Source organism: Oryctolagus cuniculus, chromosome 14, assembly GCF_964237555.1.
Source record: "Oryctolagus cuniculus chromosome 14, mOryCun1.1, whole genome shotgun sequence".
In the NCBI taxonomy this organism is placed as follows: domain Eukaryota; kingdom Metazoa; phylum Chordata; class Mammalia; order Lagomorpha; family Leporidae; genus Oryctolagus; species Oryctolagus cuniculus.
This window is the reverse complement of record NC_091445.1, coordinates 29,964,249-29,986,165: the sequence shown is the minus strand read 5'-3', so window position 1 is coordinate 29,986,165 and position 21,917 is coordinate 29,964,249. Positions and strand designations below refer to the sequence as shown.

Sequence of the window (21,917 nt, the reverse complement as noted above, 5' to 3'; positions counted from 1 at the left end):
AGCTTGAGCAGGACAGTTCCTATTGTCTGGGATTTCTGATCTGTGAAGCTATCAAGACTGGGAGAAGGCAGATGCTGCTAAATTATTTCTAAAAGTCTGTTTTTCGGTTCTAGAGGTAGTTTTCAAGTGAAATGGCATAGAAAGAAATAATTAATGTTGATTTTATCCCCTTGAGGCAATCCAAACAGGACTATATCATTTCAAACAAGCATGACACGTGAAAATTAGGATTTTACGAAAGATAAATTGCAGAATGATCTTCGTTTACAAAAATGGAATTCTTTTCAATAGCCCCAGAGCTTTTAAAAAAGATGATTTGATTTCTAAAAATCCAGTTTACATGTACTTTTCAGGATCAGATGGGTGAGAAGGAGCAAAAAAATAGTTGAAAATCCTGAAAAGATGCCCGTGGATGAGTGGGAAAAACATTTCTTTGAGAGTGAGATGAAATTTTTGATACTGGAGAATTGAGATTAGGAATTGTTTAAAGTTCTTAGTGGGATGCTGGTGTGTGGTGTGTGGTGTGAGGGGAGATTGTGGCGGTAGGTCTGGCCCTGCCTGCCCTCAGACTCTTACAGATGCGGTACCACACTGTGTGGAGCGGCTGGTAACTACTTATACGAAAGAGCAGTTCCCTGACGTCACCAGGTTTTCAAATTACTATCAGAGACACCTCCCACTTTCCATCCCTGTGCTTTCTGGAAACAGAATCGTAAAGCAGAGAATCGTGAAGTGCCTCCCACTTTGCTTTAGGAGGAAGTCTTAATTGAGACTGTGTCTCTGACATATAGTTGAGAAATATAAATCAAAACTATGACCATCCCTGTGTCAGAGGCCAAGATACAGTTGCCATAACCTTCTACAGTTATTGAAATGAGTAAAATTATACCCTTCTCTATAAAAGGGACATCAGTGTGTTATACCCATTGATTTTACATGCATTGTAAATATGCTCAGCAAATAAAAAGTCAGCTGCACCATTACATACGTTTTAGCAGAACCAGCTTTAACACAAACTCATTAAACATTTAATTCCAGTAATTTCATTCTCGGTATTTAAAAGGACCTTTGGGGATGGTCCCATTGCTCTAGTCCCGTCCTCATGAGTTTGAGTGAACACGTCTTTTTGTCTTTTGATAAATGTCCCTGCGTTAGATCAGCCTCTTTAGTCTCCTTTTCCTGAGTAAGATGAACTCTGCTGTACGACGTGGGCTCCCCCAAAATGATGAAGTTCCTTGAACTTGTAAATTGAGGAAACTGAACTACGAGGATGCCAAGTTCGCAAACCCAGGGGTCTGAGGATGTGTTCAGATGGGTGATGCCGAGATTCTCCTGCAGGTCCAAGTCAGGCCAACCATGGTCTACAGAAAGGACACTAAGGAAAAAATGCAGCCCCTTCTTGCGCTTGCCTCATGCCTGGTTGATACTCTGCCATCATCTGCCTTCACCCTTCGCTGGAATGGCTTGGAAACAACCACCAAGTTATTAGTAGAAGTGTTTTTTTCAAAGCTTTGTGAAAGTCATTTTTTTTTTTGCTTTATGCAAACAGTGCGCCAGTGCGATCTTGAAAAAATAAGCCACTTACTCATATTTGTAGCAGACACAAGGACCTGCTGGCATTGAACAAAATTCACGTGCCTGCTCAGTGACTGGATTTCTTAAAGTCTGCATTCATTTATTTGAGAGGCAGGGAGACAAACAGAGCTCCTATGTCCTGGCTATCCTCAGAGAGCCTGCAACTGCTGGCGCTGGGCTGGAGCCAGAAGTCAGTCCAGGTCTCCCATGTGGGTAACAGGAACCCAGCTACTTGAACTGTCACTGCTGCCTCTCTGCATCTGCAGCTGAGAATGGAACTCTGATATGGACATGGGGATCTTTAACTACTAGGCTGGACTCCTGCTTCCACTGATGGGGCTTTTTATTTTCAGTTAGATTAGTGAGCTAACAAGCATTCTTCTTGGGATGGCTTTGTCTTCCATTCATTTATTCTTCCCTCTCTTTCTCACTTCATTCAGTAGATGTTTATTTCATGCATCCTGCTGGCCAGGGAGGATTTGAGACTTTGTGAATACCAAAGAGAAAAATAGGGAAAGGCCCTGCTTTGATAGAACCTGCCCTGCCCTGGACACAAGAGACAGGGAACAAGATAAATGAGCTAGTAAGCAAACATGAACTCTGGTGGGTGGTGAGTCCCATCAGAAAATACAGCAGGGAGGGGGCTGGCGCTGTGGTGTAGTGGGTAAAGCCGCTGCCTGCAGTGCCAGCATCCCATGTGGGTGCCGGTTCGAGTCCTGGCTGCTCCACCTTCAATCCAGCCCTCTGCTGTGGCCTGGGAAAGCAGTAGAAAATGGCCCAAGTCCTTGGGCCCCTGCACCCGCATGGGAGGCCCAGAAGAAGCTCCTGGCTCCTGGCTTCGGATTAGTTCAGCTCTGGCCGTTAGGGCCAATTGGGGAGTGAACCAGCGGATGGAAGACCTCTCTTTCTCTCTGCCTCTGCTTCTCTGTGTAATTCTGACTTTCAAATAAATAATCATTCTTTTAAAAAAAAAAAAAAGGAAAACAAAATACAGCAGGGTGAGGAGCAGAGAGAATAAAAAGGCAGGGAGACTGCTGTTTCACAGATAAAGTATTTTATACAGGGTGGTCAGGAGAACCCAGGAACTGGAAACATACAAAGTTACCCTTGGCGCATGCTATCCGTAACCCTATCCTTGTTGAACTGAAATATGAATCTGCGTAATGAATGAAGCTGAGGCATCTGTTATTTTTCTGAAGCATCAGGAAGAAGCCCATGACTCTGTGTAGGTGTGAAAAGTAGGTTGGTTTGGCTTCAGTGAGCCCCTTCCCCAGTCAGACCCTACCATAGGTTGGGTTTGGAGAAAAGGAGTTGGTGTTTCCCAAGTTACTTTTTGGTTCTTGTTCCATGTCAGCTGGTTTGCTGATCAGACTGGCCAGTGCTTAGGCACCTTTGTGGGGGGAACAGGCAAAAGGTGTCCACATTGAAGGCACATGGTGTGAGGTCAGAGACAGCAAGGCCAGACCCAGAAATCTCTCCTCCCACCACGTTTTCTTTTTGGAGCACAAGTTACTGTTTCCTCCTCCCGTGGTGCATGTGGGTACTTAGGAGTCCCTCGGTTAGATTTTTCTTGACACACTCCTGATGAGGAAATATGCAGAGGACAGGGTTCCACAGCAAACCCCCCCCACCACCACTGAAACCTCTTGCCAATGTGTAGGATTGCACAGTCCAGTTAGACCCAGTTTACGCTGCCCCCACCTCCCCCCACCCCCCGCCAGACATCTTTGGAAGGACTTTTAAGAGCTTCTGGGAAATTATGAAACAAATATTTGAAGTAGGGCAGATGTGCAGAAAAGTATGATTTATACTGTAAACTGAGGTTGTATCATCTTGGCAGAAGAAAGTGTTGGCGTGAGTAGTCTATTCTGCTTTCCACTGGCAGTGCTTAGCATCAGCCAACCCCTTATCCCTCTGAGTCTCCGTTTCCTTGTCCCTAAAATGAGGCTAATAATACCCACCTTGGTGAACTGTGCTGAGGATTAAATTTAGTCAACCTGGCAAAGGGCCTGGTGCACAGAAATAGTAGATAAATGAGTGCTGTTACAAAAATACTATTGGTTTTTTGCATCCTCAGATACAGTTCCCTCCCATCCAGCTCCATGTCAATTAAGAAGTAATTTCCTGCTTCTAATTTGTATTTGGTCAAGTAAAATGATAAAGAAATAATATTCTAGAGTCACTGGTTCCAAAGGAATCCAAAAACAAAAATATGAGTCTTGAGAGTAAATTCCTCTGTCACTGGTGACCATCCTACAGCAGGTTTCTTGATTGCAACATTCATTCAGAAATACTACGCTAATGAGAACTCCCCCTTGGTTGTGATAATGGTCTATCATTTTAAGTTTGAACCGTGTGTACTTATTTGGCCTCATTTCAGAATAACAAATTATTTCAAACTGATTTCATTTCTTGAAAATGTCCTTTTGATTTAGGTCATGCATTGGATTACATGAGTCGTAGTCCTACAATCCATCATCCAACATAAACTTTGTTTCTGAGCTATTTTAAGATTGAGCAACTCCAATTTTAATAAATGACAGAAAGGGGCGACAGGGTGCCTTGAACCTCTGATTTACCTTTTTAATGCTCATGCTGGCTTGTTGTTCCATTTTAAGGTTTATTTTCCCTTTAAAATAACTCTGCACAAAGAGAAGAGTCTGCTAAATACTACAGCAAGGGAGTGTTTACAGATGCAAATGACTTCTATTTAGGGAGCTCCTGATTAGAACTTGAAAGAATGTGGCACTGGAAACCACGTGGATAACCTTTCAAAAAAAAAATCTCACAATAGGACTGACTGTGGGATTTTTAGCATGGAGGCTCACCGTGGGAAGGCTGCACCTGTACGCCCTGGGCCGCAAGGGACCTCAGAGGAGAACTTGTCGGCCCAGCTGTACTTTTCTGCCTTGGAAGGAACCTGCAACAGGTGAGCCAGGCTGTTTCCACAGATCCATCTTTCTGACCCAGCTGCTTTCCCTGGGTCCTTTCTGTCTCTCCTAGGTGCTTTGTCACACGGCATAATTCTCTCTCTCTCTCTCTCTCTCTGTCTCTCTTTTTTTTTTAACTGTATACAGATCAGGCCACAAAGTCAGAAAAAACACTGTCCTCATTGGCAGACCTGATTTATTTATTTATTTGTTTTCTTCGAGCTACTTATGCCCAGAGAAGATCTGCTCTTCGGTTTCCTGTTTTTAAAGACTAGCCTCCGGGGTCCTCAAAGCGCTGGCTCCGGAGAGTTGCGGGTCTCATTCTGGGGGTGGAAGTCGCACTGCCTGTGCCTCCCAGGGCGGGGCTCCGGAGGCTGGCCTGGCTCAGAGCCCCGCGGTAGAGGGAACTAATGAACATGTCAGGCGCGTCTCAGTTTTCCCGGCTCTGGCACAGCTGTGGCACTTTCCGCCTCCCTGCTGCGAGGCACAGCACGCTGGCCATTTGTTGGCAAGTTCATATTTCACACTGCAGGGAATTGAAATGATTGAACAGACAGAAGAAGAGTTTTATTTGCAGTAGCCTACGTATCCCCAGACTCTGATTTGGCATAAAACATCTGCTTCATGATCTGCTTCAAGGCCCGTGCCTTTCTTCCCACAAAGGTTACGACTTCAGGCAAGCTGTGCCTTCACGGGCGGAGGAAATTCGCCCCGAGACTTGATTTAGTCGGAATCAAAGCCTCCTGCCACAGAATTTCTTTTTTCAATTATCTTCCAAGAGGCAGAAGGCTTTGAATGTATCAGTATAATACACGTAATGCAATCAGGCAGCCACTCCTTTGGCCCCGTGGCTAGCAGTGGGCAGTGTCCATGCGGGGTGCACCCCTCGTGCCAAGCCCCGGGAACGTCCCAAGCCAGCCCTGCCAGCACTCGCCTTGGTGACAGCGCAGAAGAGGGATAGCCCTTGCATGTCCGCGTGATAAATCACCCATGCCTCCGGTTCACCTGCAATGTTTACTTCTTTCGCATTATAAAAGCAAATGGACGTGAGACTGCAAGTAACGATTGCTATTTGTCATGGTGCGGAAACCTCACTTAGCCTTTGTTTGGTGGTACGCTCCTAATTACTAATTATATTTACCCGCGTGAGTTCATCGGGCATAGTCATATTTTTTGCTCAAGACAGCCCTGGCCGGCCTTACAGAGATACATACAAAATTAAATCCTGGCACTTTATTATGCTCGAGCAATTAGATGCCATCCTCCTAATGAGAAACACGACATCTTCATCGCTCGCCTCTATATTTTCATGTTGTTTTAATGCAGACATTTACTAGAATTGGATCCAGTCATCCCCCTGCCTGCATACACACACGCAAACAGGCACGCACGCACACGCACGCACGCACGCACCCCTAATTGAATATCTGCATATCTCCAAGGAGTCCTGGGGCGGAAGCCCTGTATTCATCTTCTTTAGTTCTTAGGCCACTTTGGTTTAAGAGGAAGAACTGTTGCTTTTATGAAGTGCCTTTTTCTATAAAGTCAAAACCTCACAGCAGTGCACAGAAAGCCGATGGTATAAAGGAGCTAAGTAGAGTCTTTAATAGAGAGAGCTGGGTTGTAAGTGTTTTTGTTCCTACAGAGCAGATAGATTTGGCTCCATCTGTTCCATATTCATAACAAAGGAGCACACTTACAGGAGGGCCCACTTCCCCGAGCAGCCTGGTAATGATCTTTTCACCGCAATGAAAGGATCTGAACCCAGGGGCTTGGCCCTGGAAAAAGCCCTTCAGAATCCTGATTTCCTGGTAACTCAGATTGACATAAATTTTCCTGATAGAGCGAGCGGGGGTGGGGTGGGGGTGGGGCGGAACCCGCTCATCGCTCATCTCCCGGTAGCATAGTGTATTTGGCAAGTTCACAGTGCGTGCTTCCCCCGTTCCCACCCGAAACCAGGGCTGATTTGTAATGAGGAAGAAGGGGGGCGTTTGCACTTGAAGCATCGGAAGGCATCATGGGGCTGGGGCTGTTCCTCTGACTCCTGAGTTGTTTCTATTCCAACTTTTTAATCTTTGCAAAACTGGGGTTAATGAATAGAAATATAAGTTGCACCAAATAAGGGAAAGCCCCTATTGAGTTTTGTAATTAGCAAACATCTAAGGCAATTTCAATCGAGACTTCCTAGATTACAATGATAAATTGACCCAAGAATCCTCTTCGGCTAGGCAGAGGAAAAAATAGAATAAATGTTGTCCCCAAATGCCAAGAAATTCAGCGACTCTTCCTAATTAATATGGCAGTTAGAGTAAGCATAGGTATTAGTATCGTGGCTAACGGATAGAATACTTGTTTTTGTATGTTAACTCCACACGTTACTTTACAAAGAGAAACCTACCTTGAAGGATAGTTATCCTTTTCTCTGTTGTGCAAATATATTTCTTACTTAGTATCTATTTCTTACATTTATTATCTCAAGTGTATTTCTTACTAAAGTTACAATTGTAATTTGTCAGCCTTTTGCTGCCCTCTGCGTTGTACCTGCTTGCTAACCTAGGGTTTCTGGCACATCAAATCATAAACAAATCTCTTTGAAAGTTTGCAGCAGCAATCAGCTCAGTGAAGTTTCCATCTCGCTGGCTGCAGATTGCTCCATGCGTTAGCCAGAGGAAATAGAAAAGTAATATTTACGGAGAGAGAAGAACGGCGAGTCAATCTGTGAAGATCTCAGTTTTGGGAACCCCTTGGTACCTTTATTTAGCTTCTGTAATACATGGACCTGCATATTTCTGGCTCACTCAGTTTTCAGTCCATTCATTTATGCTTTCCTTCAAAGACAATTTTTGGCCGCCCTATATTAGGTTGTGGAAATACTGTGTGGTGGTAAAACAACAAATAGCCCTGCTTCTGGAACTTCCAGCTTAATTAGGAAACAGCAAACTAGAAAACAGGCAGATCTATGACTACCAAGTACACCATGACCTTCAGGGGGCTGGGTGTGGCTAGAGAAAGAGGGAGCCTTTGGCTGGGTGCCTCTGGAGGCATTTTCTTAGGAAGCAGCATCAGAGCCCTGACCTGAAAGGAAAGATCCATTTGACTGTTTGGTGTGTGAAATGTCAGTGTTTGGTCCCCAGGGAAGAGTATTTTTTAAAGATTTTTCATTTGAAAGGCAGGGTGACAGGGAGACCTTTCATCCCTAGTTCAAGCCCCAAATGCCCATGACAAGCTGTGCTGGGCCAAGCTGTAGGCAGATGGAGCCAGAACTCCATCTGGGTCTCCCATGTGGTGGCAGGGGCCCAAGCACCTGAGCCATCGCCTGCTGCCTCCCAGGCGCGTTAGCAGGAAGCTGGATCAGAAGTGGACCTTGGCTGGCGTCGCGGCTCACTAGGCTAATCCTCTGCCTTGAGGCGCCGGCAAACAGGGTTCTAGTCCCGGTTGGGGCGCCGGATTCTGTCCCGGTTGCCCCTCTTCCAGGCCAGCTCTCTGCTGTGGCCCGGGAGTGCAGTGGAGGATGGCCCAAGTCCTTGGGCCCCGCACCCCATGGGAGACCAGGATAAGTACCTGGCTCCTGCCATCAGATCAGCGCGGTGCGCCGGCCGTAGCACACCGGCCGCGGCAGCCATTGGAGGGTGAACCAATGGCAAAAGGAAGACCTTTCTCTCTGTCTCTCTCTCTCTCACTGTCCACTCTGCCTGTCAAAAAAAAAAAAAAAAAAAAAAAAAAAAAAAAAGAAGTGGACCTTAGGGCCAGTGGCCAGTGCTGTGGCGTAGCAGGGAAAGCTGCTGCCTGAGATGCCAGAGTCCCAAATGGGCGCCAATTCGTTCCCTGGCTGTTCCACTTCTGATCCAGCTCCCTGCTAATGGCCTGGGAAAAGCAGACGAAGATGGTGCAAGTGTTTGGGCTCCTGGCCTCTGCCTGACCCAGCCCTGGCTGGTGCGGCCATCTGAGGACTGAACCAGCGGATGGAAGATAAGAGCTCTCTCTTTCTCACTCTCACTCTCACTCTCACTCTTTCTCTCCCTTTCTCTCTGTTACTTTTTCAGATAAAATAAAGTAAATCTTAAAAAAAAAAAAAAAAGTGGGCCGGCGCCGTGGCTCACTAGGCTAATCCTCCGCCTGCAGCGCCAGCACCCCGGGTTCTAGTCCCGGTTGGGGCTCCAGATTCTGTCCCGGTTGCTCCTCTTCCAGTCCAGCTCTCTGCTGTGGCCCGGGAGTACAGTGGAGGATGGCCCAAGTGCTCGGGCCCTGCACCTGCATGGGAGACCAGGAGGAAGCACCTGGCTCCTGGCTTTGGATCAGCGCAGCAAGCCGGCCATGGCGGCCATTTGGGGGGGGGTGAACCAAGAGAAAAGGAAGACCTTTCTCTTTCTGTCTCTCTCACTGTCTAACTCTGCCTGTCTCAAAAAAAAAAGTGAACAAAGTCCCAGGCACTGTGATATGGGATGTGAGCTTAACCCACTGCACCACACCACCCACCCTGGAAAGGTCATTCAGAAGGTTGCCTTGGATTTAAAATTTGATATTTGATTTCTTAAAGTAAAATTTTAAGAAATCTTCCAAAAAATCTCAAACAGCCTACTTAAATTAGCTTATTAATCAGATACTATATGTAAAGCTAATAAATAAAAATATTTGGTTCCATTGACAAACAGTTCATTGAACTCCTTCAATCATTTTAAGTCAACCTAAAGATTTTCTTTAACTGTTTTAAAATCTCGGTTTTCTGAGTGTAAAACCTTCCCAAGTATAAGTAGTTCTTATCATTATAATAAATTAAACTTGAAAATATGATGAACTATCAGGTTTCTTAAATGTACTGAAACTGCATGTAAACCTAAGATTTCCCTTAATCACCAGTCTCAATCAATTACTCTATTATGTGATTTAAATTGGAATTACATGTCTGACCTTTTTCTCAAATTGGCCAAAGTTATCTTCCACTTTAAAAGTTGGAAAGTTCCGCATTCACAAGGAATACCAGTCGTGTGGTTTGGATTCCCTTAAAAACGCCTGTACTTCATTTTTCAACTCCGCCGTGGTTGAAGGCTAGTTGTAGCTCTCAGCACAGTTTGGGGGCTTGCCTTCTCCCATCTGCGGTGCCTTAACTTGCCAAGGCTTCTTAAGGACACAGGGACTTCGGACTGGATGACCCCACCCTTAAGAGCCTCTTCACCCAGTGCTGCTATTTGTCATTGCTTAAAGAAACCCATTGTCCCCTGGGCCCTAACCTCCCCAGGCCTTTATTTTCCTGCTCACTAGAGGGGCCTGCAACCCCTACCCACACTGTCATTTGCTTAGATTCTGTGGCTCTAGTGGCACCCACGTTCTTTTCACTTATTTCTTGAGGCCACACGCTGTTCCACACATTTAAATGCTCCCTGCTTGAATTTGGGATTAAGGCTTCGGCTGCCTCTTAGGTCAGTTTCCATGACCATTCCACAAGAAGGATCCTGTAGAGAGGGGGAGTTCTCCAGGAAAATGGGAGAGGAAAAAAATTAAATTTTTCTAAATGTATTTGGCATTTGCTTCCACTCTTCTATTTTTCTTTTTGTTCTAATCCTAAATTGTGGTACGTGTTTGGTCAACACAATAAATATGTAGCTGGGGAGGGTGTTTGTGCTGTGATGAAGAGCAGGTTGGGATGCCAACATCTCATATCAGAGTGCCGGGGTTCAAGTCCCAGCTCCACTCCCAATTCCACACCCTGGGAGGCAGCAGGTGGTGGTTGAAGTGGTTGGGTCCTGCCATCCACATGGAAGACCCGGATTGAGTTTTGGGCTCCAGCTGAGGACTAATGAGTATTTGGGGATTAGGTCAGTGGATGGGAATGCTTGCTCTCCCTCCCTCACCAAATTAAAAACAAAAAATGTGCAGCTAGACAGATTTTTTTAAGTCTTCATACTTACTCTTTGAATCTTTATTGAATACCTGCTGTGAACAAAGCCATGAACTCCCCAGGACCAAAAACTCAGCAACCGGGCATGGCTCTGGCCGTTGGGAACCTGCATCTCCAGTGGCAGAGAGAAGGTGTAAGAGCAACTCTAAAACAAAACACAGGGAAGCTAGGGGCAGGATTCGGGATATTAAGGAGACAGAAACAGATTCCTGTAAGGACCCCGAAGAGAGTGATTGTGTTGGAGAAATGGGGACATATCTCCAGTGGCCAGAAGAAGCTGGCATTTTGAGAGGCAACAAAAAGGTCATATGAGAAAAGGCAGAGTTTCCTGCAGGCTCTGGGGCGCAATCTTATTGGGACTATCTATTCAAGTGAACTGAAAAGAGTGGGAAAGATAAGGAAAGAAACCAAGGTTAGGCCAGATGATGGGAGACCCCGGCTGCCGTACTGGGGAGTGATGGACAGGAAGAGGCAGCCAGTAATTTCACTGGGCACGGCCCTGCTTAGAGAGAGCCCGAGTAAGTAGAATTTAGTCCCTAAGATAGGTTTTGATTTTATTCACTCTCTGCATTCACATAAAAACTGTCATCAAAGAAAGCATTTTTGGAATGAAATAAAATGTGCATTGCCTCCTTGGTAAAATTTAGCCTTCTAAAGAGAGAACATTCATTTGTTCAGGCCCCTAGGGTTCCATTAGGAGGCTGCAGCCCGAGAGCATGGCTATCCCTGCCCAGGTACTTATGTAACCGCCAGGAATTATCGACAGGAGGGAGGGACATGGTTAAGAAAACAACAAAGAAATAACTGATTTGCATCAGTAGGTATTTACTCCAATGTCATGTGCAGGAGCGTTGAAGAGTGCAGTGGGCACCATTTGTGCACAGCAGCACAGCATCCCTGGCTGTTGTAGGCACTTCAGAGCTGGGAAGCGACCCCAAGTACTCCAGTACAGGCCACAAGTATCCTAGCCCATGGCTTACCTGCTAGGTCAGACACAGGCACACATTCCACCCCTTTAATTTAATAGCCTGCTCATACTCAGTTTGCTTTTTAAAGATTTATTGATTTATTTGAAAGGTAGAGTTAGAGAAACAGAGAGATCTCCCACCCAATGGTTCACTGCCCAAATGGCCACAGAGCAGGGGCTGGGCCAGGCCCAAGCCAGCAGCCAGGATTTTCCTCTGGGTCTTCTACATGGGTGGCAAGGGCCCAACCACTTGGGTCATCCTGCACTGCTTTCCCAGGTACCTTAGCAGAGAGCTGGATAGGAAGGTGAGCAACGGGGATTCTAATTGGAGCTCATACAGGATGCTGACTGTGCTTAACCCTTGTGCTACAGCGTCAGTCCCTAAGAAAAAGAAGTCACAAGGGACCCAACATTGTGGCATAGCTGGTAAAAAGCTGCTGTGTGCTCCACTATCATCCCAAATGGGTGCCGGTTTGAGTTCCAGGTGTTCCACTTCCAATCCAGCTCCCTGCTAATGCATGTGGGAAAGCAATGGAGGATGGCCCAAATGTCTGAGCCCCTGCCACCTATGTGGGAGACCTGGAGGAAGCTCCTGGCTCCTGGCTTTGGCCTGGCCTAGCCCTGGTGATTTCAGCCATTGGGATGTGAAACAACAGATGGAGGCGCTCGTGCTCTCTCTCTCTCTATAACTCAGCCTTTCAAATAAATAAATGAATCTTTTAAAAAATATTTATTCATTTGTTTGAAAGGCAGAGTTGTAGAGGCAGAGAGAGAGAGGTCTTCCATCCATGGGTTCACACCCCAATTGGCCGCAACAGCAGGAGCTGGGCTGATGCAAAGCCAGGAGCCGGGAGCTTCTTCCGGGTCTCCCATGCGGATGCAGGGGCCCAAGGACTTGGGCCATCTTCTACTGCTTTCCCAGGCCATAACAGAGAGCTGGATAGGAAGTGGAGAAGCCAGGACTCGAACTGGCGCACATATGGGATGCTGGCGGTACAGGCTTTGCCTGCTATACCACAGCACCAGCCCCATCAAATAAATGAATAAATCTTAAAAAAAAAAAAAAAAGAAAGAAAAGAAAAAGAATTAAGAAGTCACAGAATCTTAGCACGATTTTTGAAAGGAACAGGGTTTTCCAGAGCCCTAATTCTCAAAATACACCCCCCCGTGACCTCCTCAAAAAAACACCTCCATTACCTCTTCCCACCCCTCTACCCCAGACCCCTCCCATAACTGAAACAGTGGTCGAATCCAGTTTTTTCACACTTAGGCTACAAAGGGTCACACTTGGACACTTGGTTTCCTTAATGATCCACGAACGACTTTGTGTCCCCACTCTCCAGACCGGGCCCCACCCCATCACCCTGCTCAGCACTCAGGCGTCCCGGCTGGGGCATTGCCTGGGGAAGTCCCCCGTCCAAGCAAGCAGCGAGCACAGAGCTGAGGATGTCAGAGTGCAGAGGAGTGAAATGTAGGATCCTAGGCCTGAGTCCCTGGGTGCTCTGTATCATGTGATGGCCCCCTCTAAAGGAGCTCATACTTCAAATTTGCTTTGAGATGGAGACTCATGAGGAAACTCGAGCATCATCGGCGGGTTACGCGCCTGGCTCAGCACCCACAGAGTGAGGCAGAACGCAGAAGGAGAAAGTTCAGAGCATCACTGTGCGCGTGCTGAAAAACACCCACATCAACCAAGGGCCTGGCCAGGACCCTCCCAGGCAGCACAGGGACGCAAGGGCTGTGAAAGGCTCCGAGAACTTCCAACTTTTTTTCTGGGAGCTTCTTTGTGTTGTATTAACTCGATGATTTATTAGTAATTTACTGTCATGCTACATTAGTGCTCTAGGATAATGACATTGTTTCTGTTGCTGCGAATGAGTGATGGGGTTTGTGGCTTTCCTTGCTTACCAGTTAACAGTCTGCCCTGACAGCACATCATAGGCTGTGGCCTGGAGCCCTGCAGAAGGAATAATATAAATCATTCCTGTTGGTGGGATGCTAGGAACTCTGCCTTTGGTCTGAGTTTTTTTTGTTTGTTTGTTTTTTACTGTTATTGCCTTTATTATGTGGCTTCCGCTGAAGAATTTTTCTAATGGAATAGAGCTGCTCCTCTTGTTTGTTTTTGTTTTTAGCACACAATTCCTATCTGGCACAGCAGGTTCACCAAAAACACCACTAATGTGGGAGAGCCACTTGACATGAAAGGCCTCTGACTGGCTCTTAACTGGGGTGGCCTTAGGCAAGGCACTTCCAAAAGTGTATGGAGACTGGAATTAAAAGATAAGTTTATTTTGGTACAAACATCTTTTGAAATTTCCGCATAGGTTTTGGAACATATGCATTTTTCTGAAAACCCTTCTCATGCATGGGTTTCAAAAGTTTGTTGTACCAAGTAAACTTACCTTTTAATTCCATTTTCCATAACGTTTTGGAAGCACTCTCATAGTTGCAAGAGTTAATAATAGGAAGCTTATTTTTCCTGTTCAGAGATTCTTTAAAAAGAAGAAAAAAAAGTAAAATGCCTAGTAAGAAACTGTATTTCCTAAATGTTCTCTCGCTCACTGTGACTTTAGAGTATTCACTCAGGAAGGAAGTTCAGATTTTGAATCTGAGATTGACTTAAGCTGTCTTAAATTGTCCTCAAAAGAAGTGCTTCTTAGAGGGGACACCTAACGTCCCAGCCATGTTTGCCGGAGCCTCCCTGAGCTGCAGATGTGTCCAAAGGCATGATCGGGTCCTGTTTATTCCTCGAAATCAGTAGAAAGAAATTTGCCTTCTGCTATTTACGGGAGGCAGCTAAGAACAAGTAATTGATCCACTGAGGCTTAGCTGCTGGAATTTAAAAAATCCTCGAGTTAGCATTTCCAGTGAGAACTTTGCCTGGGGAGGGGGTTTTGTTTTTGTTTTTTTGTTTTTTGTAGGGGGAGCTCCGGGTGGGGTGCTGGTGCCTCTCTTTTTGCCTTTTGTCTGAGGCTGCACAGCTGGGATTGATTTTACCTCCCTGCCCTAAACTTTAATTATTTGTTCCTGTTACAGTTCCCTGGTGTTGAAATCAAGCTTTAGCTCGGAGTATGTTTTCCTGCCCTTCTTGTTATATTGGGAGAAACACACGAGGCTTTTCCCTTTCTAGTTTGTGGAAAGACACTTCCCCAGCGCCCTGTCTAGAGTTCCCGATGTTTCCATTTCTCCCCAGCCTTCTGCTTCACTTAGTAACCTCCTTTCAAGTTGTACACCGGGCTCTCCGCCTGCCAGGGATTTTGGTCCTGAGTCACTGAGGGTTCCAGAACTAAATGTGTTGGCAAATTTCGCGAACTCCTTATGGTAGCTCTTAGCAGGCGAGCCTGGTAAGCCAGGGCTGTGATGAACAAGCGGTGAACTTCTGAATCTCCGCAGGTAGAACCGGAGAGATGTGTTCCACCGTGACGGCTGATTTTTGTTCTGCTGATGAAAATTTAGTGGTGCTTTTTTTAAAACAAAACTGAAAAAAAGGGCAGCAAGCCAGTTGCAAATTGTTACTGGGGTATTCTTCCCTAAGAAGAGGCCTAACTTCTGTTTTAAGGATTTTTCGGGGAATCTGGTAACCATTTTCTGAGATGTTCATATGGCTTTGGTTAACCTCACTGCTATTCCCACCACTGCTGATCCCACCCTCCACCCATATCCACGAAAATGGATTTTATTGATTCGTTAAATTCTAGGAGATAGTTCCAGTAGGACCCTGCATGTAAATGGGCTTTGCTTTTTAGCCTTTATTGGGAAGGGAATATTAATGCTTAATTCCACCTTCACCTGCTTCATTTGCATATATTTATATTGTATGTTAAACCTCATAGAAAGCCTGCAAGGAAACACTGGACCCTGCTAATGACTTGCACGAATTGAGAAATATTGCCCGTGGCAAACGTAATGGAAAACTGCATTTGTCCTGCTCCCACATCCACTCATTTCTTTAAAAAGAAGAAAGCAGCTGACTATCTTAAAAATAAAATTTCCCAAAGTAACCAGATTGACACAGGACACTAAAAACAGACGGATTTTGGCATTAAGCATCAAGCTTTGAGACTGAAGAGGGTTAGGCAGGTACCGGAAGGCTGGCGGAATGCAGTATCAGGCCCCCTCCTGCTGCATTTTTGGTTTTTCATGGATGGACTAGAAGATTTGTCACCTTGATCATTGGGCAGCTTTCCAGTTCCCAAAGTCCATAATGTTTGCCTTTGACTTGATGACCTGTGTAAAAACTAATTGGTAGCAGTTCTTTGGTGGTAAGAGAAGCCTTAAATTCCTTTAAGATCCTTTCTCTTCTGATGTCTTTACAGCTCACTTTGGCATTCTGGTTCTCTTAGTTAAGGAAAACCATTGTCTTAAGTTCATACCCTATACCCAAATTTATTTAGATTCTCCCAGCCATTTGGAGTTAGAGTGAGGCATCACACTAATTGCAAAGAACAACAGAGGTTGACTCTGTTTAACAAACACAAACTAAGTTGTATGGAAAGGAAAATTAAAGCCAGTTTTTAAATCCTAGAGTGAGAACGGATAGCTATGTCTTGTAGTGTGGCTTCAACAGCAGTTACAATCGCTTCTCTTCGATGCATGCATTAAGTGGACTTGTGACAGCAGCTGGAAATGCAAGCCCATAAGGGACCCGGTGGCTTAGGTTGGAAATGCAACCTGCGGGGAGATCCATGGCAGTAGGGTGAGGGTGGAGCTCCCTGCGGGAGCCAGGATGCTCTGCAAGACTTCAGTCCTAAGCCTGCCATGGGAAGCCCTGGATCTCAGATCTATTGGTAGACAGCTTGTACGTGGTAGCTCTTGATTAACAAATGAGCCCCACATTTGTTCTTTCATACTCTGGATCAAGAGCCAGGTGCAGCTTTGCTAGGTGTTGGGTCTCTCGCAGGGATAGTCATTGCAAGGCTCCGAGGAGAAGGGTCCACTCACACCCACGATCATTCCCTCATTCCCCTCCTTCAGCTCCTTGCCTGCTCCTGGCTGGAGGGCCTCCTCCCTCCTTGCCATGCCGGCGTCTCCACTATGAATCACACAATAGATCCCCCCTTCCTTAGCAAGAAGGAAATTGTAGTCTTTTGCAACACAGGTGACGTTGCATCTGTTTTGCTGTTCCCTACTCATTTAAGAAGCAAGTTAGTGGTTGCAGGCCTCTCCAAGGAAAGTGGCTACACAGGGAGGTGGCCACCGCTGAGAGCCGTGTCCCAAGCTGCCTGCCGCGAGCAGGACACCATGCCCATGTTCTCTTGCTGTGTCTGAATAATAGACCTCTAGGGAATTGTGGTGTGATTGTTAACGTGTATCTGCAATGCTGAATTCAGCTTTTAGAATTTCCTTTGTAGGGGCATTGACTAGGGACCCTTTGGTGTACGGAACTGCCTGATTGCTGAGCCACCAATGGACTGGGTTTTCAGGAATGGCTGAACTTAGGGCCCCCTAACTGAGGTTAAGGAATCCGGGGAAGAAAAAGGGCCCTCATGGCCTTATTAGCACGGGCCTCTAAACACAGAGAAGCAGAGGGGCCTCAGCTTGTATTTCATTATGTGTTGCAAAGTTTGATGGGTGCTTTGCAGCTCATTAGGGCCCGATGGGTTGATTTATAAAGTTGCTATTAAGATAATGGAATGGGAGGTTGTGCTTATTTTAATGGGCCCCCATATCCCTACTCCTAATTTCCTGACTCCAAATTGTACATTTTCAGCAGGAAACTGAGTCAAGGATGTGAACTGAGATTGTATGGCAACTGTTTAAGACATTCCTCATTTTAATTTGAAAATTTTCTGTGGGAAAATCCATTTCTCTTTATGGGAAAATTTCAGGCCTAGGTTTTATTAACCTATTGCAGATAATAGCTCCTTTTGGTTGCCAGAGCTCCAGTTTGGGTATTGAGGGACAACAAGTTTTCATTCTTTTGTCCCAGTTACTGTTGGTTGGCTTCTGGAAACCTGTGGACGTTCCCACAGAGGTCCCGGTGGTGGGGCAGGCCGTGTCACGCAGCGGGTAAGCCTGCATCCCGTATCCGAATGCCTGGGGTCAAGTCCCACCTTTGCTTCCAGTTCAGCTTTCTGTTAATGCGCACCTTGGGAGGCCTCAACTGGGGTTCAAGTTCTCGGATCCCAGCCACCCACCTCGGAGACCTGGAGTGAGTTCCAGGCTCCTGGCTTCAGCCTGGCTCAGCCTGGGCTACCACAGGCATTTGGGGGAATTAACCAGTGGAGAGGAATTCGCTCCCTCTCTCTTTCTCTCTCTGCCTTTAAAATAATAAACTTTAAAATCCAATAAAATCTCTACATTAATTATTTTTAAAAAGTCTCTCTAGTAAGCATGCTAGGGACATCCTCACTCCCCCAGATGAAGCTCACACTTGCTCCTGAGGCTGGACTGGCCCCCAGCTAAACCTCAGTCATCACCTTGGGCACTGTGGTTCAGATGAAGGTCCTCACTGGGATGGGCACAACCCGAGGGCAGAACAGTGTGTCTTACCCACAGCCTCTAACACGGAAGCTGCGTGGAGTAGGAATTTTCCCAGCGCTGGAAGCCGTGGGTGAAGCTGCAATAGCATGTCGTGCGTGTTAGCAATTGTTTAGTAGCAGTTTTCAATGATGGCCACTTTCAAAGGACAACAGCACAAGAAATCAAGAAATACATACACTCTGCGAGGACACTTCACAAAGCTCATGGAAAACTAGAATTCCAAGTATAAATGTATTTCAGTGCAAAAAACAGTTTTGAAATCATGCCTGGCTGTTTCCTAATACACATGTTACACGTGTTGGGCACCCAGATAAAAGACGGGTAGCTTCCTTTTTCCACGACCGTTTTGTAATATCCTCAGATATGTACGGACATATGACTGCATTCTGGCACACAGATTTTGTAAATAATTTATGTCTATGTAAAATTGTACCTACATTTTATTTCCACTTTGGTAAAGATGATGCTAATCCTTACAAAGTGGTACGTCACTAGAAACCCAGGCCCTGGTGTTATCTGCCTCCAGACAGGAGCCAGCCACATGCGAAGTCTTAGCTCTCTCACTTCCATCCTCAGCTCTGCTGGGCTCTTTGGCTCCTACGTGATCCACAGATGATTTTCTTTTGTGGCTTGCTTGTGGGAATATTGCGTGTTTCCATTCTTAGGTTATCCTGTGATTTTGTGCCCCGTGCCTTGTTTACCTATGACTGCTAAGGTGCTTTCGCGTTGCTGTGTGTCTGTAAATATCACTAAAGATTAACCACCTGTATATCTAAGTTGGGTCAGGTCAGCTAACATTTGTCAGCCAAGGGCTGTTGGGCACAGAGGAGTGAAGCCACACTTTTACACTTTTAAACCTTGCATTTCAGAAAATGGAATTTTTTTTTTATTTTTTTTGCTGGCTTGTGGAAAAGGTTGTCCCCTCTTTGGCCTTTTTTTTTTTTTTTTTTTTTTTTCCGGCATGGTAAATACAGAGCTTGAGCAATACTGAGCCGGCCAGGCTCCCTCTGAGGTTGGCACTGAGGCTTAGGAAGATGTTCCATGAGTTCAGGTCAACCATTTATGGTAATCTGGGTCGTGTACTCACGTATCACATTGCGTATTAATACTCTGTACATTTTTCCAAGGATTAGGGTAAGAAATCAAGCAGGGTCACAAGTCATTCCTGATGTGATTGCTACAGCTTTTCTGCTGATAGCAGATGAAGAGGTAATGGGGAAGCTTGGTGGGAAAGAGAAGTGTAAATAGTTTATATAAATGTGGAGGTACTTCAAAAAGTTCTTGAAAGAGTGGGGTTAAAAGGTAAGTTTAGGGCTCAGCACTCCAGCGTATTGAGAAAAGCCACCACTTGGGAAATTCATGTCCCTATCAGAGTACCTAATTCCAGGGCTGGCTCTTTCCAGTTCTTCCAATCCAGCTCCTTACTCACACACCTGGGAAGGCACTAGATGATGGCCCAAGTATTTGGGTCTCTGCACCCATGTGGGACACCCAGATGAAGTTCCGGACTCCTGTCTTTGGGCTGGCCCAGCTCCAGCTGTTGCTAGCACTTGGGGAGTGAACCAATGCATGGAAGACAGCACACTCTTTCTGTCTTTCAAATCAACTACTTATTCATTTATTTTAAAGATTTATTTATTTATTTCAAAGAGTTGCAGAGAGAGAGAAGGAGAGGCAGAGAGAGTGAGAAAGAGATCTTCCATCCGCTGGTTCACTCCCCAATTGGCTGCAACGGCCGGAGCTGCGCCGATCTAAAACCAGGAGCCAGGAGCTTCTTCTGGGTCTCCCATGTGGGTGCAGGGGCCCAAAGACTTGGGCCAACTTCTACTGCTATTCCAGGCCATAGCAGAAAGCTGGATCAGAAGAGGAGCAGCCGGAACTGGAACTGGTGCCCATATGGTATGCCGGCATTTCAAGCTAGGGTGTTAACCCTCTGCTCCACAGAGATGGCCCCACAATTTACTTCATATATATATATATTATTTTTTATTTCATTTTATGAACATAAATTTCCAAAGTACAGCTTATGAATTACAATAGCTTCCCCACCCCCCATAACTTCCCTCCCACCCACAACACTCCCCTCTCCCACCCCCTCTCCCCTTCCATTCACATCAAGATTAATTTTCAGTTATCTTTATATACAGAAGATCAATTTAGCATATATTAAGTAAAGATTTCAACAGTTTGCACCCACACAGAAACACAAAGTGTAAAATACTATTTGAGTACTAGTTATAGCATTAAACACTTAAGAGTAATTGTGTATTAATTACAGAGTTCAACCAATAGTTTTAAGTAGAACATAAAAAATACTAAAAGGGTGAAGTATTAAGTTCTTTTTTTTGTTTGTTATATAGTTTTTTTTATTTAATAAATGTGAACTTACAAAGTACAACTTTTGTATTGTTGTGGCTTCCCCCCCAACCTCCCTCCCTCCCGTGGCCTTCCCCTCTCCCACTCCCCCTCCCATCCCGCCCTTCGTCAAGTTTCATTTTCAATTACCTTCATATACTGAAGATCAACTTAGTATTTACTAAGCAAGGATTTCAACAGGCTGCACCCACACAACCGCACAAGGTATAGGGTATTGTTCGACTAGTAGTGTTGTTTTTAAGTTTCATAGTAGAACACATTAAGGACAGAGATCCTACGTGGGGAGCCTGTACCCAGTGACTCCCGTTGTTGATTTAACAATTGGCACTCTTCACAATTTACTTTTAAATTAAAAAATAAAAAGTAAGTTTATTTTACTGCAAAATTCTTGAAAGCCATGCATAGTTTTTACATAAGATGTGTTTCCATGAACTTTTTGAAGACCCCTCTCATATGAATGCAGTTGCTGTTTTTTTCATTTTTGTGGAAGAAAGTAGCTCACCAGGTAGCTAACGCTAATGTCTATCTTTGAGAGCTAGAAAGAAGGAAATCTGTGTTTTTTTGTTTTTTTGTTTTTTTGTTTTTTTTTTTTTCTGGCTGGTTTATCATTTGCTGCTCTTTGGTTATTACAACCTGCCCTACAATAGTTTTTAGAGACTCGATTTATTTCTCCTAATCAGAAATCTGTGAAACCTATACCACATCCAAGAAGTGTCTCACCAAAACAATGAAACATTTGATCCTGCTTTAAGACTGCTTATCTGGCAGTGTCATCCCCAAAATCAGTGATTTGCATGTGGCAAATCAAATTCAGGAGGCTGGCCAGGAGTTGTCCCTGCCCTGGTGTACGGAGCAGCCGCATAAACAGCCCTGCGACACCGCCTCTCGCTTTAGAACCCGTGGTCTCTGTAATGAGTGGAGTCACCTATGCGAGTGGAGTTTGTGACAGGTGCACTTGCAGCTGGGGTGCACAGGAAGGACCCTGTTTCCTGGATCAAACCACAGAGTGCAAATATTGTGCCCTAAATAACACACCAGTTACTGTAAATGTCAGAAGAAGACGGTTTTCCGACTTTGATTTAATGAAAGCCCACAGCCAAGCCAGCTGTTAGCGCTTCTTCACCGCTTGTCAGAGTGACCACAGGAGCCGGGGAAGGGCCCTCGACATCTTTGTCTTTAAACTAGAGCTTTCAATAGGTGTAGCGGGGTGTGGGGGCTCTGAGAATGCCTTGCTGTTCGGTGGCTTTTAGGTGGTGAATTGCTCCAAGTTCCGCAGTTACCTGGATCTGGGGTTACACGAAGAGGTTCACGCAAAATGAGTTTGGTGCTTGCATGTTGAACCCTGTCACCTGCAAAATCAGCAGTCGTGTTTTCTGGACTTACAGAAGGCACGTAGAAGGCCGAGCCTCGCTCTGTCACTCGGGGTATTACCGAACGCATTGTACGCCATATGTGTTTTGATTGATGTCATCTGCTTTTCCTGAACAATGAAACCACTTGAAGCCAGTATGTGGGGAGGAAAATATGCGGCCTTGTTTCTGTAATTCTGGTCGTTTCTAGAACGCATTAGTAAACACATGTGGACGTGAAGGGTCTCCCTGCCCTCGGAAATCCCTTTGACATTACGCTGTGAGACCCGGGAGGGGGTAATCTTTCAAACGTAGGGAAAGTTTACAGTCCTATTATCTGG

General features: G+C 45.5%; 1 protein-coding gene across 2 annotated transcripts in view; it reads left to right on the top strand.

Moving 5' to 3' along the window:
- Positions 1 to 21,917, top strand: part of EFNA5 (ephrin A5) — a 303,987-nt gene that overhangs the window by 270,824 nt on the left and 11,246 nt on the right. The gene's annotated exons all lie outside the window — the stretch shown is intronic.